This window comes from Hermetia illucens, chromosome 6 (genome assembly GCF_905115235.1).
Source record: "Hermetia illucens chromosome 6, iHerIll2.2.curated.20191125, whole genome shotgun sequence".
In the NCBI taxonomy this organism is placed as follows: domain Eukaryota; kingdom Metazoa; phylum Arthropoda; class Insecta; order Diptera; family Stratiomyidae; genus Hermetia; species Hermetia illucens.
The window spans coordinates 19,344,763-19,363,169 of NC_051854.1; the positions used below are offsets into that span (position 1 = coordinate 19,344,763).

At 38.7% G+C, this 18,407-nt stretch overlaps 1 protein-coding gene across 1 annotated transcript in view; it reads right to left on the bottom strand.

Annotated features, from left to right (window-relative positions):
• The window catches only part of LOC119659715 (venom carboxylesterase-6-like), a 54,286-nt gene extending 45,714 nt beyond the window's left edge, over window positions 1-8,572 (bottom strand). Inside the window, exon 1 of the mRNA XM_038067970.1 lies at window positions 8,297-8,572. The gene's annotated coding sequence lies outside the window, so the exon portion shown is untranslated. The remainder of the gene's footprint in view (window positions 1-8,296) is intronic.
• Window positions 8,573-18,407: the final 9,835 nt, after the last annotated feature.

Below are 18,407 nucleotides of genomic sequence, written 5' to 3' on the forward strand. Positions count from 1 at the left end.
ACAAACAAATAAATAGCAGAATTCAGATAACACTCGTTATGATATGGCAAGCAAATCCCGTGGGGGATAAATTTTAGAAATAATGTTAGCAGAGCATGTATGGAAAGTTTTAAAAACAAATGTTAATTGAAGATAAATCTTTACGAAATAAAGAAAAAATAAATCTTTATTAACGGATTATTACAGCTTTCATTTGATATTCCCCCGTGGTGGGAGCAAAACCCGCGCAATGTGCGAAGAGAATATCGGAATCAAGTGATTATAAATAACTTGGCCGAAAACTAGAGTAGTGTTTAGATCTTATTTTGAAAATCTCGACCATTGTTCATTCAACAGGCAACTCACATACTACAAGTGATCAGTGAAAAGTTTCGTGGGAAAAACGCTTGGAAAGCAACACGACCCTTACAAAAGATCTACATTCGAAAGTCCGCATCAGAACCAAAGATCTGATGTCTGATACGCCCATAGGCGGGGAATTCACATAGAAAATGTTCCATGGATCCCGCTTCCTCATCATCTTCGAGGTTTCCTATTCTGAACGTACGAGTGGCCAGTCAGAATGCCCCCACTTTTGCAAGTTTTCCTACTTTTCGACAGGATAAACTTTGCAATATGTTTGTTTGGCTCTGATCGGAAAAGTTTGGTGTGTTTAGCAGCTAAAAAAGCTCTGCCACCTGCCAACATAGGAAGCTTCTTCCCAATTTTTGATGGTGGCATTTGCCAATGCTACTAACGCTCCAATTGCTGGTTCCGATCTGGGCATGGGGGGAATTGAATTTTTGCCAAGACATCTGAAATTTCACTTTCCTCTACACCATAGTGACCAGGTACCCAGATTAGTTCGACAGTATGCAATCTAGAAATAGATTTCAATCGGTTTCCATATGTCACGGTTTTCGAGGTGGTCAAACTACTACTCTACACCCTTATTCCAGTAGATTGCGATGCACTATTTATCGTCAATTACCCAGGCTATTGCCCTTAGGATCGCACACATTTCAACCTGAAAGACCGTTGCTTATTGCCCCAACGGAAAAGCCCACCTCCCGTTTTTATCCGAAAGGCAGACTTTTGTTCCCAACCCTGTCTTATTTTTGAGCCACCGATGTACAAGACCTAAGTGTATATCGCCACGCCTTCTTCTAGTTCCTCCCAATTTTCGACCAACATTAAAGAGAGCCATGTTATCGGAATAAGATTCGGTGTGTATTGACATACACACATAATAGTGAGTCGATCAAGACACTAACAGATGTGCCGATAGCACACCTCTGTATATACCTAATATAACCATAAATTCTATAGTGAAATGGAGCACCACGGAAATCGGGAACTATTAAGTGGCAACAACTAGAAACGCTGTAGACCTGTAAGTTAACAGTATCTTGTTCAAAAAAAGGAGACATCGAATGAATAAGTGGAAATAAACAGTAGCCCTTTGAACTGATGCTCAAAGTATGGCACAGCGAATCAATACCTGACGACTGACAACGGGGCATTATCTGTCTCATACATAAAAAGGTGCTTACTCGCAGTGCAACAATTAAAGGGTTATCACGTTGCTGAGTGTCAATTATAATATATAAAATTCTCCGCTATCTTGCTAGGCTGAACAGCCCCATATGCCCAGAACATCATTGACCCACACCAAAGAGGCTTCACTCCTGGCAAATCAGGAACAGATCAGATTTTCTCTCTACGGCACATCTAGCGTCAATAAGGGAACACTTTACAAATGCGCTATCTACATGCAGTTGGGGGTATCCGATGAAATGCACATATAAGCCTACTTACACGAATGTCGGATAGATGAGAAGAAAACGTCCACCCGGAGTTAAACACTGGCTATGGGAAGAATATTATGAACCAAAAACCAAATATTGAGAAGAAAAAAGAAATATTATGTGCAGTTTTTGAGAGTGGACAAAAAGACTTCCGCCCGTTGATATCCGGGGACCGTAGTTCCTCAGTACATAACTAACTTGGCTCATGTAGCATCTAAACATAAATAGTGCTGGATAATGATCTCGAACAGGTCACACTTAACAGGTCAACACCAATTGTCGCGAAATTCGGAGAGTATTAGTAATCCCCAGAGCGACAATAACATTTGATAACAGCAAACTGGAATGGCGTTTCTTTTAGTTGAAGAATGCTAACATAAACTGTGTGCGTTCATTAAGTTGGAACGGAATATACATCAAATATCGGAGCCTTGCAAGGGGGATAGTGGTTCCATATCATGACACTGGAGAGAAAAAACGGCCAAGTACCAAGTGGCAAAATTTCGCCGGAAACTCAGGGGGCACCACCTGAGAGAAAGAAGAAAGAAACTAAAGACTGCATCAGTGAACCCATAGGATTCCAGCAGTTTACCAAGAATTTACCTCTACACGGAAAAGAGCTGAGCCTCAGCTGCGGCAAAACTGGAAGAATCCAACCCTCGAAAGCCGACATATTACCATAAAAGGAGATGTGTCATTTCGTCAAAATCCTTCAAAAAGTGAAAACAAACACAGAATTGAAGGACTTGGGAGATATTGAAAAACATATCAGACGATCATAAGAAGAGGATCTGATGTTGAAAATAAATAGATTCAAAAAAGCAGTGAATAGCTGTTACAGCAAGATAGCTACGCACCTTTTCAGTCTGAAAGCGGGAAATAACAATCGAATGCGAGGACATAAGTCAGGTTACTTCAGGGAAAGCCACCCATTTTACTCGAAGGAATCAGTTCAATCCTAGCGGTGTAAAACCGTTAAAAATTTGCAAACAATACTAAAATTATGTGTCTGGCAACAGCGGGACACGAATATCTGGAAGACAATCTATACGGAAAATTTGCATTCTTAGAGGCAAGGTTCCACCCCGTCTAGCGGACGTGCATGGCAATTTCAATATATAATGCTTATAGGGAAAGCTGAATAACGAAGACAAGGGACTAAATGCTTTCTGATGCTAAGAGGTGGACTACCGAAAATGAGAATTAGACCTGATCTTTGACTTTAGTACCTCAAGATTACATCCACAGAAACAATCAGGTCGTTTTTCGTAACACTGGAAATGAAGGAAACGACAATCTAAGGCCTTTCGAAAGTAAAAACTAGGATGGATAATTAGTCCAACGAGAATTTGAGGAGGAAACATTATTGTTGACTATTCTGTTAAGGGAAAGTCGCACCGCGTCCTTGAAGAACTATTGTGCCCATTGTTTACTAGGAGATGAGCATCCGAAACGAACAACAATGGAAAAGAAGGTGGAACAGCTGGGTCAGCCTGTAACTCAAGGATGTGATGCCACAATGTCCCGCCAGAGTTTGCACCACAAAGAGAAATTAAACTACTGATAGAATCAGGAAATACTGACGTTAAGACACTTCCTTTAAACGAGACAACTTTGCCCTGAATATGAAAGCCGAAGGAAGTAAAGTATATTTATCTCTGCAGTACAAAGAGGCAAACAAGAATGTTATTTGCAGTTGCGCCTTGTGGCGAATACGAACCTTTTGGGATACTGCCTAAGACTCACAATGAACAACAAGACATAGCAAAACTCACTCCAAGTGACGTACACACGTACACGTCTCTTGTTGAAAATAAAAACAATTCGGCAGAACATCTTCTGGATCCCAAGGTTATCGACTAGGAGCTATGGTACTATAGATGAGAACAAAGTTCTAGAATTGGGTGGAATCCCCAATGCAGATTCCGTGTTGGCTACCTACTCCAGGCTCGAATGATCTGCATTTGAATGGTACAAGAAAATATAAGGCAGAAGTTATTCTTGAAGCTACCAAAACAAAACTCACCCACAAATCGATAGCCGCTGGTCAGTGCTACATGGTAGTGGTGCTATATCCCAGGACCAACTAGAGTTGAATTGGATTCACTTTGACTAAACTAATTAACCCCCTGTTCCTAGCTTAATAACCGAGAGTTATATCTCGGAGAAGCTTCAAATTCGAAAGAATCCTTTGTAACAGCAAACGTTCCATATTGGAATCCCAATACGGAACATTATGTGCAATGGATCGCTTGAATTTCGAATGCCAAAAAAAGCAACTTTGAGTGAACGCGGAAAGATATATATGGGAGTAGAGCCATCCCTACTATTAGATGAACAAAACAACATACAGGTGACAAACCACAAGGCTGTCTAAAAAATATTTGGAGGTAATGATCAATGATAAGGCGACCTTCAAAGGTACATATACTATACGCCAGATAAAGCCAAAAATGGATCAGGCAAAGATATGGAGAATGAAATATACGCTATTTTCCACTACCAAAAATTTCTCAATAATATTTTGAGGCTGTTTTATCAGAATTGATTTACAACATGTCATCCGGTTGCAGGAAGTCTCTCAAGATTAAATGCACTTTGACTGCGAAATTAAAGCCGAACGCCAAGAAAAGGTTTAAAGGCTGCTCTCATAAAAATCAAACTGGAATACTTGATGCTCCACAAAACTGCTGCAATTTCATTAAATGCAGTCGTAAATGTCCTTGGTAACTAGAAACTTCAACCAAAGAAGAATTACTAATTCAATTCCAAAGAAAAACAAAAGTGATGTCGCCCTCTAATTTATATTCCAGTGATTTTAAAAGAATGAAGTAAAACATCGAGGGATCTGTCAACGGCAGAAAGAAAATTTATCAGGAGCATATTCCAGGCATCACCAAAATTAACTTTTTAGAAAATTTCGAAATCAGTATTCAGAGTTAACTATCAAATTCGCTATGTTGGCTCGTCCCAAGCCCAGATAAAGAAGGAAGGTTTAAGGCAACGTATTTTGCACTACTCTCAGTAAAACAAACAACTCCTAGATAAGAGAAAGAGATAAGTAAACTATAGTTGGAACTACTTCACTACGTGACGACAGGCTGACCAAAAAAACGTACTTCATGACGTTAAAAAAAAACAAAAAAAGTGGTCGCCTTGATCGTAAAAAGCCTCGGAAAAATGCTACGGCATTCATCTCAGCCGACGTGGTCCTGGCGAGAAATCAGCAAAGATTTTTGACCTATAGAAGGTAACAGGACGCAATCAAATTAGTCAATACCAAACAAATACGAGTATCCGGATGGCTCAAGTAGTTAGAGCGCTGGGCTATGGTAGCGGATGGTTGCGGTTCAAATCTCACTGGTGGCAGAGGGATTTGTTATCGTGACTGCATGTCGGATGCCAGTCGACTCAGCCCTGACTGAATACCTGAGCCAAATCAGGATAATAATCTCGGGCGAGCGCATTGCTAACCATATTGCATCCTATTGTGTACTGTAATCCTGTAGTGTACCGTTGCGGTCTTGAATGAAGTGCTGTAACACACTTCAAGGCCATGATCCAATATAGATTGTCGCACCAATGATTATTATTTAACAAATACGTATCTACATGTTAAATACTGGAAAGACGCAGGAACTCGCAGAAGCCCTTCAGAGGGAGTTCATTGATGTTTACGCTCTGCTAGAAACTCGATGGTATAGTGCCAAAAGCTGCGGCATTTCCACTTCAGGGGATTTCCGCAATCCCCCGAACAAGTTGAGCAATTTTTGACCGGCTGATAAAGTGGTAGTGGTTGTGGCTGCCCCCATATCGCGGGCAGAGCTTCTCGTAAGCTCAAACGTGGGTTTGCGCTGTATACAATTCGGCGCCGAACTCCTCTGTTGTGTCAGAGGTGTTAGAAAGACCTCGCATCGACTGACATAAATGCTGAGCCTTTACACTATATAAACCAGTACCACTGCGGCAATCATGGCTGGGTGCTGATTACAGTGACCTAACACTGTGGCTCATTAAATTCTTCAATTGGGCTACTGAGAACAGAAAGAAAGTTCAGCAAAATCTTCCGATCCAGTTGCTATTCCATACCATGAAGATTTTTGAATGTCTTGTCTCATAGCGAAGCTGTTCTTCTCCAAAAATAAAATGACCGAAACACGGTCTAAGACTGAAACTTACTGATCTGAATTTGTGACCACCAAAGGCAATCAAGCAGGCACTACTGCCCAAAACTGACAGTTTAAATATCTCGGTTCAACGATATCGGACAATAGTGAATTGCGTCATTAACTTACTTCGCGCATCATTTTAACTTGGATGAATTCGAATTCCACAACTGGCGTCCTTGGTGATCGACCCAACAAAGAACGGCTCAAACTCAAAATTTACAGCAATGTAGTCCGCCCTCTCGCCCTATGATTCTAAGGACTGGCCGACTATAAAAAACAATTAAAAGTACCTCGCGGTAATGAAGACAAAATGTTGCAACCAGAGACGCAACACTCTGTAGTCACATCCGAAATGAGAGCATCCGCCATTGACACGGAGTTGCACCAATCTTACAAAAATTGCGAGAGAGGCGTGCTCAATGTTATGGACATGTATTTCACGTTGATAAAAACTGATTCGCCAAAATTGGTCTGAACATCGAAGTCGGTAGTAAACGATCAAGGGAGTGACCAAAACAACATTGACTTCATACACTAGATATTGATATGGAAGCCTCACGACTCCATCCACATCAGCCGTATGATCGAGCAAAATGGAGCAGCGGTTCAAAATGAACCAACCCCGCTCCTAAATGAGACAAAGGCAGAAGAAGAAAAAGATCAGAATCGATACAATTTGCACTGAGTCAATGGCTTAGCCAAAGAAGGTAGAACAAAAATGAGTTCTAATCGAAGCGAAGTCATTGGGGTTTTCTAGCACCACTAATAATGACGCTCGTTAATTAATGGCGGCAAAAAAATCGACGTCCTTCAATGCATGAATTTACCTAATCCACTTTTTAAAAACTCTTGAGGTTAATTGAAATATTCAGAAAAGAGCGGGCAATTTTTAAAAACATATCTTTCCTTGAAATATCTTACAATCTCAGTAACTTCAAAGTCTAATCAAATCTTTGGAAATATAATAGTTTCAGCAAGTAAAGTTCATCTTCATATTGTTTTCCAACAGAATTATAACAGTCATATGATAAAATGTAATTATTTTATTATATGATGAGTTTCAACTCTTTGAACCTAAACCTTTTCTAATACTTGCTGAACTCCAACCTTTAAAATTCAATAATTATTCAGTGAATGGCAAACTATATTTTTAATGTGATTTCGTCAAAGAGCTTAATTTGGGTATTGACATTTTGAGGAATTGATACATACTTATATATCTTAAATAATTTATTTTTAATTTTGTGGGGAGATCTGTAATATCTAAGAAAATCTAGAATTCTCTAGAATCTCTTAGTTCATTCCAATTCAGATGAAAATGGTAATCTCATTTTCCAATAGTTGGATAAGACTTTATTTAAGTTTAATATTGATTTTCTGCCATTCAGAAGTTGTAGGGACAACTGTAAAAAAATAATTTGTTTTTCTGATTCATCAATGAATTCCGTAACTAACCTTATCATAACATTGAACTCGAAATACTGCTAGACTTTGTGACAAACTGCCGAAAACAATCTTTTATAAATAGAACGTAATATTCTCATCAAATTATTAGAAAATAAAATGTTAAGTAAGGTTGTATCTCCAATACGGTTTACCGCAAGCTTTCTATCAATAGTACAATCTTTTTTCTTGATTTATATTATTGTTATAACACGGAACCGTGTTTATATAAATGCAAATTCATTTTAAATTTTTTGAATGGAAACTTTATCTGTGTACACTTACGTGATTTAAAAAAAAGAATTGAATCATTTTTGATAATTGTCTAATAAAAATCAAAGTCTACACGGAATTTCAGCTTCCCGTGAAATGTTAATGAACTCACTTGAATCCTAGACGTTTCTCGCAAGAAGGAAGTTTCAACTGATATTTCAGCCAAAATTAAAATCGCAATTTTTCAATAATGCACAATAAAGAAAGCACAAAAAATATCAATTGATATATAACATTCCACAATTATTTATGGTAATTACAATAAACCATGACACCCGCAATCAAAGTGATAGTCATAAATAGGAAAAATAATTTCATTGTCATTCATATTACATATCTGCAGAGCCAGTGATAATAAAAACAAAATTTGGCCGTAAGAGAACTTCACACGTTTTTCACATTTCTTTAAATTCGCAGTTTGGAAGTGCAGACCTTTTCCTTATCTCGTCTTGTTAATTGAATGAATAACAAAAATACCCATCTGAATTTTAGGTAATTTTTATGGAGATAAGCTCGAAGTTCACTCTGCCAACCTCTACGTCACTTAATAATTAATTACACGTGCTTGGCTTTTATTGCCTTCAACTGAATTTAAGGAAAATTTAAATAATCTTTTAACTTTACCTTGAGGGCTTTCTTTGTTTTGGACACCGGCAGTTGCAAGGTAAATTGACTGTATCGATTTAGAACTTTTCACTTTAATATTTAAAATAACACTGCACACCGTATACGTAACACCAACACTGAATGCATTTATAGTTTAATATGAAACATTTAAATAGCCATTAAAAATGTTTCATTATCAACAAATTATTTGTTGTTATGGTTTTTTGTCGTTAGCACATGCTACCGCTAACTGTTGCTGCTGGAAATGAAAACGACGAACGTTTAATCTTGTCCGGCTTCTGATCGTCTCTTTTATAGAAAGTATAAACTCGAGGATAGTCCGAAACATGGATCGGAAAGAAACGAGTATGAATACAAGTACTTATTAAGTATTAAGACGCTAACATCTTCTTTCCACACTTCAAAGAGTACTTACTCAAATATATTATTATTATATATCTATTTTCATGCATAAAAAGATACCTATCTACCTTTGATTAAAGATGGATTACCCATCAATTAGTAGAGTAAGTTTGCGATTTTTTGACGAACTATCATATGGAAAGATACAAGTATCTTTTCCCGATTCATTGTATATTATGAATGCCTCTTCCCAAATAAATATTTGAATTTGAAAACTCTATGGAAAAAACCGTAAAAAATTAATATTTTCCTTAAGATAATATTATCAAACAGTATCTAATTATAAAACTTTCGTTTTTTATCAAGTACCGATTTGTTTGCTGTTGATAAGTAAAATCTTTGATAAACCATCTACAAATATATAAATCCCGATAAAAGCAACCCCGGGAATTATCACCTATACTTCCATATTATTCATATTATAGAATTACTTCTATAAATTTAAAAGATTAAATGCTGATCGAAATCACCCTCCCTTACCTTACACATATGTCGGCACGAGCCAAATGTTATTCGACCAATCACTATATGATAACGAAAGAATACTAGTAAGGAAAAAAATAATACACTTCTTGAGTAGTCACATGTCCCAAGTATTTTATCATTCAGGCAAGCATTTTTCCTCCGTTGTCTTTAAAGAAAATCACGTAGACACTTTTCGTTGAACGAGCCAGAAACTTCAATGAAGTTCATACTGTTATAATATAAAAATGATAATTACTCTTTGTATATTAAATAGTTCTATAAAAGGATGCGACTTTACTCACTCGACCTGTTGATGATGCCACATAAGATTGAGTATTTCAAAGGGGATTGATTTTAAAGTGCCATTCTAAATTTGGAAGATTTTTGGAGGAAAGCAATCTATGCTCCTTCAGTAGTACTACAGCCTAAAATGGAATACGTAACCAAAAAAAGGATAATGTGTTTGAAACTGTACTTTATATGCATATAAGGTGTTCAGAGCACGCAAACTCTTAACTCCGATTTTTAAAAATGGTTCTATAAGGTGCTATTTTTAACACTGATGCAATTATTGATTTATAGTTAGAATCTTCAGAACATTGAACTGCTCTTCACTAAATTTTTCTCCTCGTATATTAGAACTGGAGGTATGACTGCCAAAATCTCTAAAACTTCTTAGGCTATTGCCAAAAGAAAGCAGAATATCGAAAAATGTTCTTTAATCTGATACTTGGAACTCAAACACAAAGTTGTGGAGTGTCAAGTATAAATATACAGAAAAACATTTAAGAAGTGGTAAAAAGCGCACCCCCAATGTTTTTAAAATTTAGAAGACTTGGTGCCGAAAAAATTATCTAACATTCAAAAAACCCAATAGTAAGTCTCTAAGCTTGAAAACAAAGAAATTAAAACAATTTTTTTATGCATTTATTTATGTACTTATGGATTCAAGATTAGTTATAAAAGATCTCTTATCTCTCTATCTCTAAAAAAATCGTGATAGCTAAAATTTGTAAAGATCATAATAAGTAGGTAGGGAGGTATCAGCGCCGTTCCGAAAAGCCCAGTTAACGCCATCATGTGCTGTCTTGATACCGCAACCTCCTAAGACCACACCACCAAGGCCACCCTGCAACTAGAGATCTCCGTAAGATCCTCAAAGAATGGTTTACCTAGTATCCGTAGCCTGACTCTAGCTGGAGCTAGACAATCGCAAAGTTAGTACCTGAAGGTCTCTCCCTCTTCAACGCACCTTCGTAGCAATGGAATTTGGAAGGTATCCCGAGTCTGGTGGCATGGTCCTCTACAAGCCCGTGCCCCGTAAGGGTCGCCGTAATTTTGAACAAATTTGCTCTCGTCTGGCAAAAGAGCTCTTGCCATGAGGTCTCAGGAACCCAAAGAAGGGTGACCTTGGCCAGTCACCCAGACTGTTCAGTATATTCCTGCATTGTCCCACCATCTTGAAGGATGTTACTGAGTACAACTTTTGATGGCCGCTTAGTTGTCGGTTAAAATGGCTGTTACGCATGGTACTTAGATTATGCCCCAGCCATCTACGGGGAATCATGGCAGACCGTTTGACTCGGTTACGCTGTATACATTCCAAAAAACTTCTGTACAGATTTCACAGACCATCTTGGCCTTGCAACAGGTCGCCGGTTTTCAACTCCACAGGATAGTTCATCGTGAAGTTCGACTTGCGTGTAGCGCAGGGGCTGACCAGAGTTCAACATTGAGACTCACGTAGTCTGGCACTGCACGCTACAGCGTATTTAATGTGAAGGTCTAAAGGGAGGAAGTGTGGGAGTACATTGAGAGCCCCGGTAGCACCTGCACACATGGTTCTTTGAATCCTAATAAGCTTCGTTCTATTGTACTTTTTGTTCAGCGTACTGTACGTTAGGATGTGACGAGACAGCTGTGTACATTCAGAGAAGCATCCTCGGCCGGAAATCACATTTCCTTGTAAATGTCAAAGGTTATGATCAGACCTGAAATTTTTATGAGGCTTGCCCAGGTTTGGAAACAGGAGGTATATCCACCAACACAATGAAGTCAAGATGTGCCTCGGAATAGAAAAAGGGAGTATAGCCTTGATTATCCCGTGCATAGGACTCTGTGTAGATTGTGTACCAACAACATGTTCCAAACGCAACGTTTCCTGGGAAGAAAGGGGCAGAAGCTGAACGCGAAGGACAGGTTCCGTAATGGATGATGAATCGACAGTATCCAACGGCAACTGAAACAGCAGAAAACCAGCCAACGTCTGCTTTGACATTAAGTTTCGAGAGAAAAAGCTAGAACTAAGAGAATATCCGTTTGATTTTCTTTGCCTCGGCAAACCAATAGAAAAATTAATCAATTAGTGAAAGCGTAGCGAATGGAAGTATTCCCAGATAGTTGTAACTTCTATTACGAGGCCTAAGAAGTCTAAAATTCTACACATAAGAAGTTATACATAATTCTGAAACACACACTGCCATTGTTAGTGGGAGCGACTTACCGAAAACTGAGCGATTTAAATATGTCGGATCAATGCTATCAAGCAATGGTGAACTGCGTTATAATATTGGTTCACTTGGATAAAGTGACGTTCCACAAGTGAAGTCCTTGTAATCGACGGATCAGCGTTTCTAATTCGAAATCTACTCTGATGGCTGACTAGCGGAGGCAATGAACGATAATCCATTTTTATTCACGATTGCATGCCAAGTTAAGCCAGTCAAGCTTTGTCAAAAATAGGTTGCTAATTAAACCAAGCTAAGAGCAAGAATGGCGAGCAATACAGAGCAAAACGAGGACATGCCTTTGAAGCTACCATCAGCGACAAGACGAAACACTTGACTTCGGTTTGCCCATCATTTTTGAGTAAAAATCGAATATATCCTAGGAATGGAAAATGCAAGGCGCGAGGATCAACTGAGACCCTGGGAAAGAAGGGAGAAAGGCTTTCCTTTTCCAACTACAACAAAAGAACACCACAGAAATGCAAGCGAATACTCCCTTAATTCCAACCACGGGATTGCGCTTCACGGCGCGTTGGACGTTAGAAAGTCGACGAAAATCAATCGAACTACGAGCGGCATATCTCTGCGAATTCAGAGCTTGCTCCCTATGGCTAGGACTGGCCCTATATTGCCAGCGTTACTCTATAGATGAAGGACGACTCCTTGCATTGAATGATGATAGGGTGTGCGTACTTTCGTTGCTCGCCCGTCACTCAGGTCTGAGAAGACCCCAAGTAAGAATGATGTCTAAGGGTATTTAAGGCCAGATGCCGTTCTTGCATCGCAACCGGATTGAAGTACGAAAACGCAGCAAACGGGGCAATTGCAAAAACAACAATAAATGTATGATATTTCAAAGATTGCCAAACAACTTCTAAGAGGAAAGAGAATTTATTTCGAATTCGAAACGTATGAGCGGGACGATCATTGAGATGACTTGTTGTCTGATCCTTAACAGCATATTGCGGAAGTTATTATACTTCGGACGGAACCTGCATTAACGACAACGTATCTCATTTACAGAACCCTTAATTGGGCATTGTGCGGAAGAGTATATGTCTCTGTATGGAATAATGCTCTTGTTAACCGACATATATCCCTTTTTTGGAACTGCTCAAATGACAGGTAAGTTCCAGTCACATTTCAAAACTTATGATATGGTTGGCTATTTAATCAACGACTAAAGGCTATAGAAACCAGACGGAAGAATTATCATCGTTGGGAACGAAACTCTGATGAAATGGTTATATGAATAATGTTCACCCCTTATGGGATATAGGACATCAACCACACCTACACGCCATCTTTGTGGTACGTAGACATACACTACACCTCCCTCCCGAAACTTCCCGAAATCCCCATATCCCCATATCCTTCCTCTACTTAAGAGAGTGAGTTGCTATGCATGGCGAATGAAACTGTCACCCATAATGTGAGACTAATCCACTGCTAATTTCGCCTTCTGATCACATCAACCATGGGTGGCAGGCCTGTACGCCCACAAAGTTCTTCGTTTGAAGTAGTATCAGGCCTGCGTATTCCGATAATACAAAGCAGAAAGCTGTCCACGAAAGCTTGGAGTCTTTGAGTCTTACATACTGCGTACTAGCCCCATATAGCAACAGAGAATATTAGCGCAGAACAGTCTCAACTTGATCTTGGTATTCAGATAACTTTTCCAGATTTTGGACCAGGCCGCCAAAGTAAATCTAACCCTGTTAATGCGTCAGCCAACACTTAGCCCCGCGCCACCATCCGCAGAAACAAGGCTTTCTATGATTCTGTAGACCTGCCCGTTAATGCAAATAGGGGAGAGTGCGATGAGCCGTCAGACTGAAACCTTTGGTTTGGTTTGTTTTTATCTTCAACGCAACTCTGCTTGCTTGTGCGGCATCATATGTCGCTCTGATAAAAGCTATTAGTTTTTCCAAAATTCCCCTCCTGCGTAGAGCATGCCAGATATACTCCCTGTTCAATGAAGAGCAGATCAAGTGAAGTTCTAAACTCCGCGCAATGCTCCATGGTGATTCGTAGAATGTTGATGTGGCCAATGCAGAAAATCCAGAACGGAAACCAACCAACTTTCGAGATGTTCTTTACAGGGATCTTCTACCGTCTTGGTTTCAACAAATCCAATTTTTTTATTTTCGCATATTTTGAAAGTGAATGATGTTAAGAATACATTTTAAAAACGATTTCGGGAAAAGCAAGATCCTTAATGGATATTTCAGAGGAAGAATATGAACACCTGCGGTCTTCGCGAGCGCTTAGTGGCGTGGGATCACTACGCTCATCATCAAGTGCTGTCAGACTGAGGCCCAAGGGACTTCACAGGTTTTCAGTCTGACAGAATTTCCATCTATCACAGGTTGTGCAGTTGCAGTTGCAACATACGAGAATCTGTTTTGTGATAGTTTATTAGAAAGTTTATTAAAAAGATGCACATTCAAAACAGCAATGAATCTCTGAAAAGCTGTATTTGAATTTTAGCTCCAAGGTTGAAATTGCCACTCAATTAGCAGTAATCATCTTCAAGGAAGGATTTTTGTCCATTTTCCAGGTCATGACGTGTTGGGGATTACTTTAGGAGACGAGAAACGCATGCACCGGTCCGAACGTAGGGTCAGTGACGCAACAAGAAGGGCCCAGATTTACTAGTATAGACAGAGAAATGCGGTCAACCGAGAACATTTTCTTAATGTGGAAGAAGAACTCTACGGCCCTCGTATTTCAGATTGAATAGTAAGTTTCTGCAATCATGTTTTATACCATACTTTATCTTCAAACGCGCTTTCCCGAAAATTGCCTTTTATGAGCATTGGAGAATGACTTCCACCAGAAATATCTAATTCAATTAATTTTTTTTTAGTTGTTCAGTAGATATGTCGCTGTAACTTCCTAAGCCAGTTTTTGAAAATTTTGAATTGTTCCATTTTTACAGCCTCCAAAGGGTTTAGAAAAAATGCAAATTACAACTTTTTATATAAAATGATGCATATTTTTGCTTAATTGCAAGATAATAAAAATCCCCAATGAAAAACCTAACCGACGGAATAAGTGTGAAAAGAAATATAATCTTTTTGATTTCGGATAGATAAAATAACCGTACTCAGACAAGGACTACGGCAAGGACGTTTCAAGGACTTAAGAAAAGCGTAGACTATCTTCAGTGGTTACCTCGCAATTAATTCCCAAAAGTAGGCCTGAAATTTGCGCTTGAAGGCCTGAAAGTCAGCCTTAAAGCGTTCTAAGATTATCTTAGCTATGATCTTTCTAGCGGTAGAGAACACGTATATACTTCCCCAATTGTCACACTTAAAGTGGGTGCCCTTCATTGGAGTCTACATACAAGTAGAAGTAGCAGAGTGGACGACAACCTGCGTATCACCAGAGAACAATCTTGTTGGCAGCACCCTCCCAGAAGAGTTTCTCAGTATTTCTCCAGCCCGATCAGCAAGATAGCTTTTCCACTGCTGAGCGACCACTGGATCATAGAAGCGGACGCAACACACAAGTGATCACCAGCAAGATAGCTTTTCCACTGCTGAGCGACCACTGGATCATAGAAGCGGACGCAACACACAAGTGATCACCAGATGGTGACCCCTTTGAAGACTGACTTCAACGCTTTTCTTGTTATGCATAACCAAGAGGAAACTCCTAAATATACTACTGAAGGCAAATTGTCAACCTGATTGTTCATACGAGGTCGGTCATAAATGCATAAAATGCATAAATGCATAAAAACTTCAACATGATGATATAAAAAAAAACACTTTGAGGCCCAATAACTTCTTAAGAGAGCATGATCGCCATGGTCAAGGGCGATTTCGCATCACCCACAATATCTATCCTCCTCAACTTTCACCAATTTTCAAAGAATAATACCCATGGCAAATTTCATCCTTTCCCAAATTCTAGATATCTGACAGGTGAAAGCATAACCAAATTCCAACCACCACTTTTCGTCTTCTTCAGTGCTAGAATTCAAATGAAAAAATCGTCCTATTCATGCTCCTCACCTCACAAATTGAATAAATAAAGTAAGACTTGAAGCATAATTAAGTTCTCATTAACACTTCCCCCTGATTCTTCATCCCTCCGGTGGAGTAGATGTTATAATTGGTGGACACCATATGTTTCCTGGAGAATTTTAACCAGCACAAATATCTTTTGTATGATATTTCTCTTTATTAAAAAATGAGCATTTGTCAGTTTAATAAATTTTACTACTTTTGGACCACCTTATATTCGTTAAATGCTTCAGTAATTTTAAGTCCGCATTGGAAATGGTGTAATTCTCCAAGACCATATGGTTCGCCACCTTCAATCGGAAGCCTTTCGAGACCTTCTTTTCCGCCAAATTTCGTTCATATAATTTTTTGGTCTAAAATAAGTTTAAAAGAAGTAAAAGCAAGATGATACCAAATTGTACCCCAACTGCGTACAAATTATTCCCAACAAGCTTAACTTCAGTAATTTAATAAGCACCCGGAAAATTTGAAGAAAAACTCTCGATTCCGATATCTACTCTAATAAAGTTAATAATAGCAAATTAATAAACTCTGCGTATTTATTGCAACCCGCCCCTCTTTAAAGCCCCCTCTAGAACCATAAATTTTGCAACAGACCATAATATGAAAAGCGGAATTTTCACTACAGGATGTGGCTGTATAACTTAGTATATAAATAAATAGGCGCATTTTTAAATTTTTGAATTACGTATCTACGTAGTTTTGAAGATCAAATCAAGTATGACGTTCCCCATTTTCGATACACTGAGTAAACCATTGCCAACTTCTTCCTGGGTGTTGGTCTTCAAATTTTGTGGGGTCCTTGAACAGTTCACATAAACACAGTATTTCAAAGAAAACCGATTAGGGGGGGGGGGCAAATTGGAAAAAGCGTTTGCTCAAAACAGCTATCGACGCTCTTGAAGTGTGTGCTGTTGCACCATTTTGTTGAATCAAATGTCCCCTAAGTGTAGTTTATCTACCGGTGTGAAAAAAAATCCTGTAACATGAGAACATGCTGGTTCGAATTCTCTGTCATTTCGATGTCATTTTCGTCGAAGAAGCCAGGAGCAAGAATTCCAGCTAAGGAAATTGCATATCACACTGTGAATACAAACGATTTTGATCCTATTTTCGACGACTGTTGTGAGCCCAGTAGAGAAAGTTTTGTTTGTTGACAAATCCAATAGAGGATTTTTATGACAAAAAAGCAATAGCATCCTCAGGAGCGGCTTCGGGATAAACTTCACACGCGTTCTTTCGAGAATCGAAGTCATGTTCAGAAAGTGTCTGTACAATCGCCACCTTGTAAGGATGAAAGTGAAGGTCATCATGAAGAACTCTCCTCACCGAATGATCAGAAATCGGGACATTGAGTCGCGACATTGAAGCGCTCACTGCCTCAATGTTTTCAAACGAATCTAATGAGCCTTGGGACTCCAGTTCGTTGTCTTCTAACACTCACAGTTGTCTGAACGTAGTGACCATACAACAATTGATTTCCAGTCCGAAACAAGGGCCAATGAAGCTAAATTAAAGCGAATTGAAGTGATAGCCTAACACACATAATACATATACACTACAAATTATCTCCAAATGGATCTATTGTTCACTCAAATATCAATACATAAAAAACTCACCAAATCTTTTATACATGAAACGGGTTTCGACATATTTAACGACTACATCTGCTTCACTTAGATGTTCTGCCCATCTGATGTCAATCAGTTTCTTTCTTTCACCCATGAGCAACATGTGCGATGTCGAGTTGGTTCAACATCAGCCTCTCAATCTAATTATCCCGATTCATCTGTGTACTGCCTCGCTACTGAATGGATGGATGTTAAAAAGATCACTGCACTGATTTTAGAACTCCATTTAGTTGTGGATATCGATTCTAGCTCCTTCAGGATCTTGATTTGCAACTGCTCCATTTAGCTCGTCTTCATTCAAGTTTTTTAGTCTCCACTTTTAGCAAACTAGTCAAAATATTATTCACTGCTCCTTTTTTGAACTCCCTTTTATTATGGTTTTCATTAACTTTAGTAAGCCTGATCTTTGGACCCATATGCTTACTACCCTCAACCGTTTTGTGCTTCTACAAAAATTTTACCCAGTCCAGATATCAATTCAAATTAATCTACTCTAAGTATCGTTGTTGGTTTTTCAAGTGTTACAAGACTTGGCGCCAATAATTCACGTTTACCGATAATATTTTTAATTTTAGTATTAGTTCAATGAAAACTACTAAAGTCCGTTATATAAATAAATGTTAAAGACTTCCTCAGGACCTCATAAAATGGAATTGAAAAGCAGACTATTCTTCCTGCTCACATCCATTATAATATTGTTCTCCAAATGCAGGAATAAACGGCACTGGTTGGATTTCACTGCAATTGGTGCTAACATACTACGTTTAACCTACAAACATATTATACAATATATACATTTATTGGATTTCAGAATGCTATTTCATTTTACGGGAATTGAGAACATTACGTAGTAGACAAAATGTAGACACCTGACCTATTTCAAGTGTGGTAGCGCATTACGCTGAGTTTTGTAAGCTTGGCACGAAGAACTTTAACAATAAATTTCTTGAAATAGCTTGCGACAAAGTCAGCACAAGAACGCAGGTTTTAATAATGATGTGATTCGGATAGCAGAATATGGACGATATCATATGCTGATTGTGATAAAATAATGACTAGCCGTGTATAA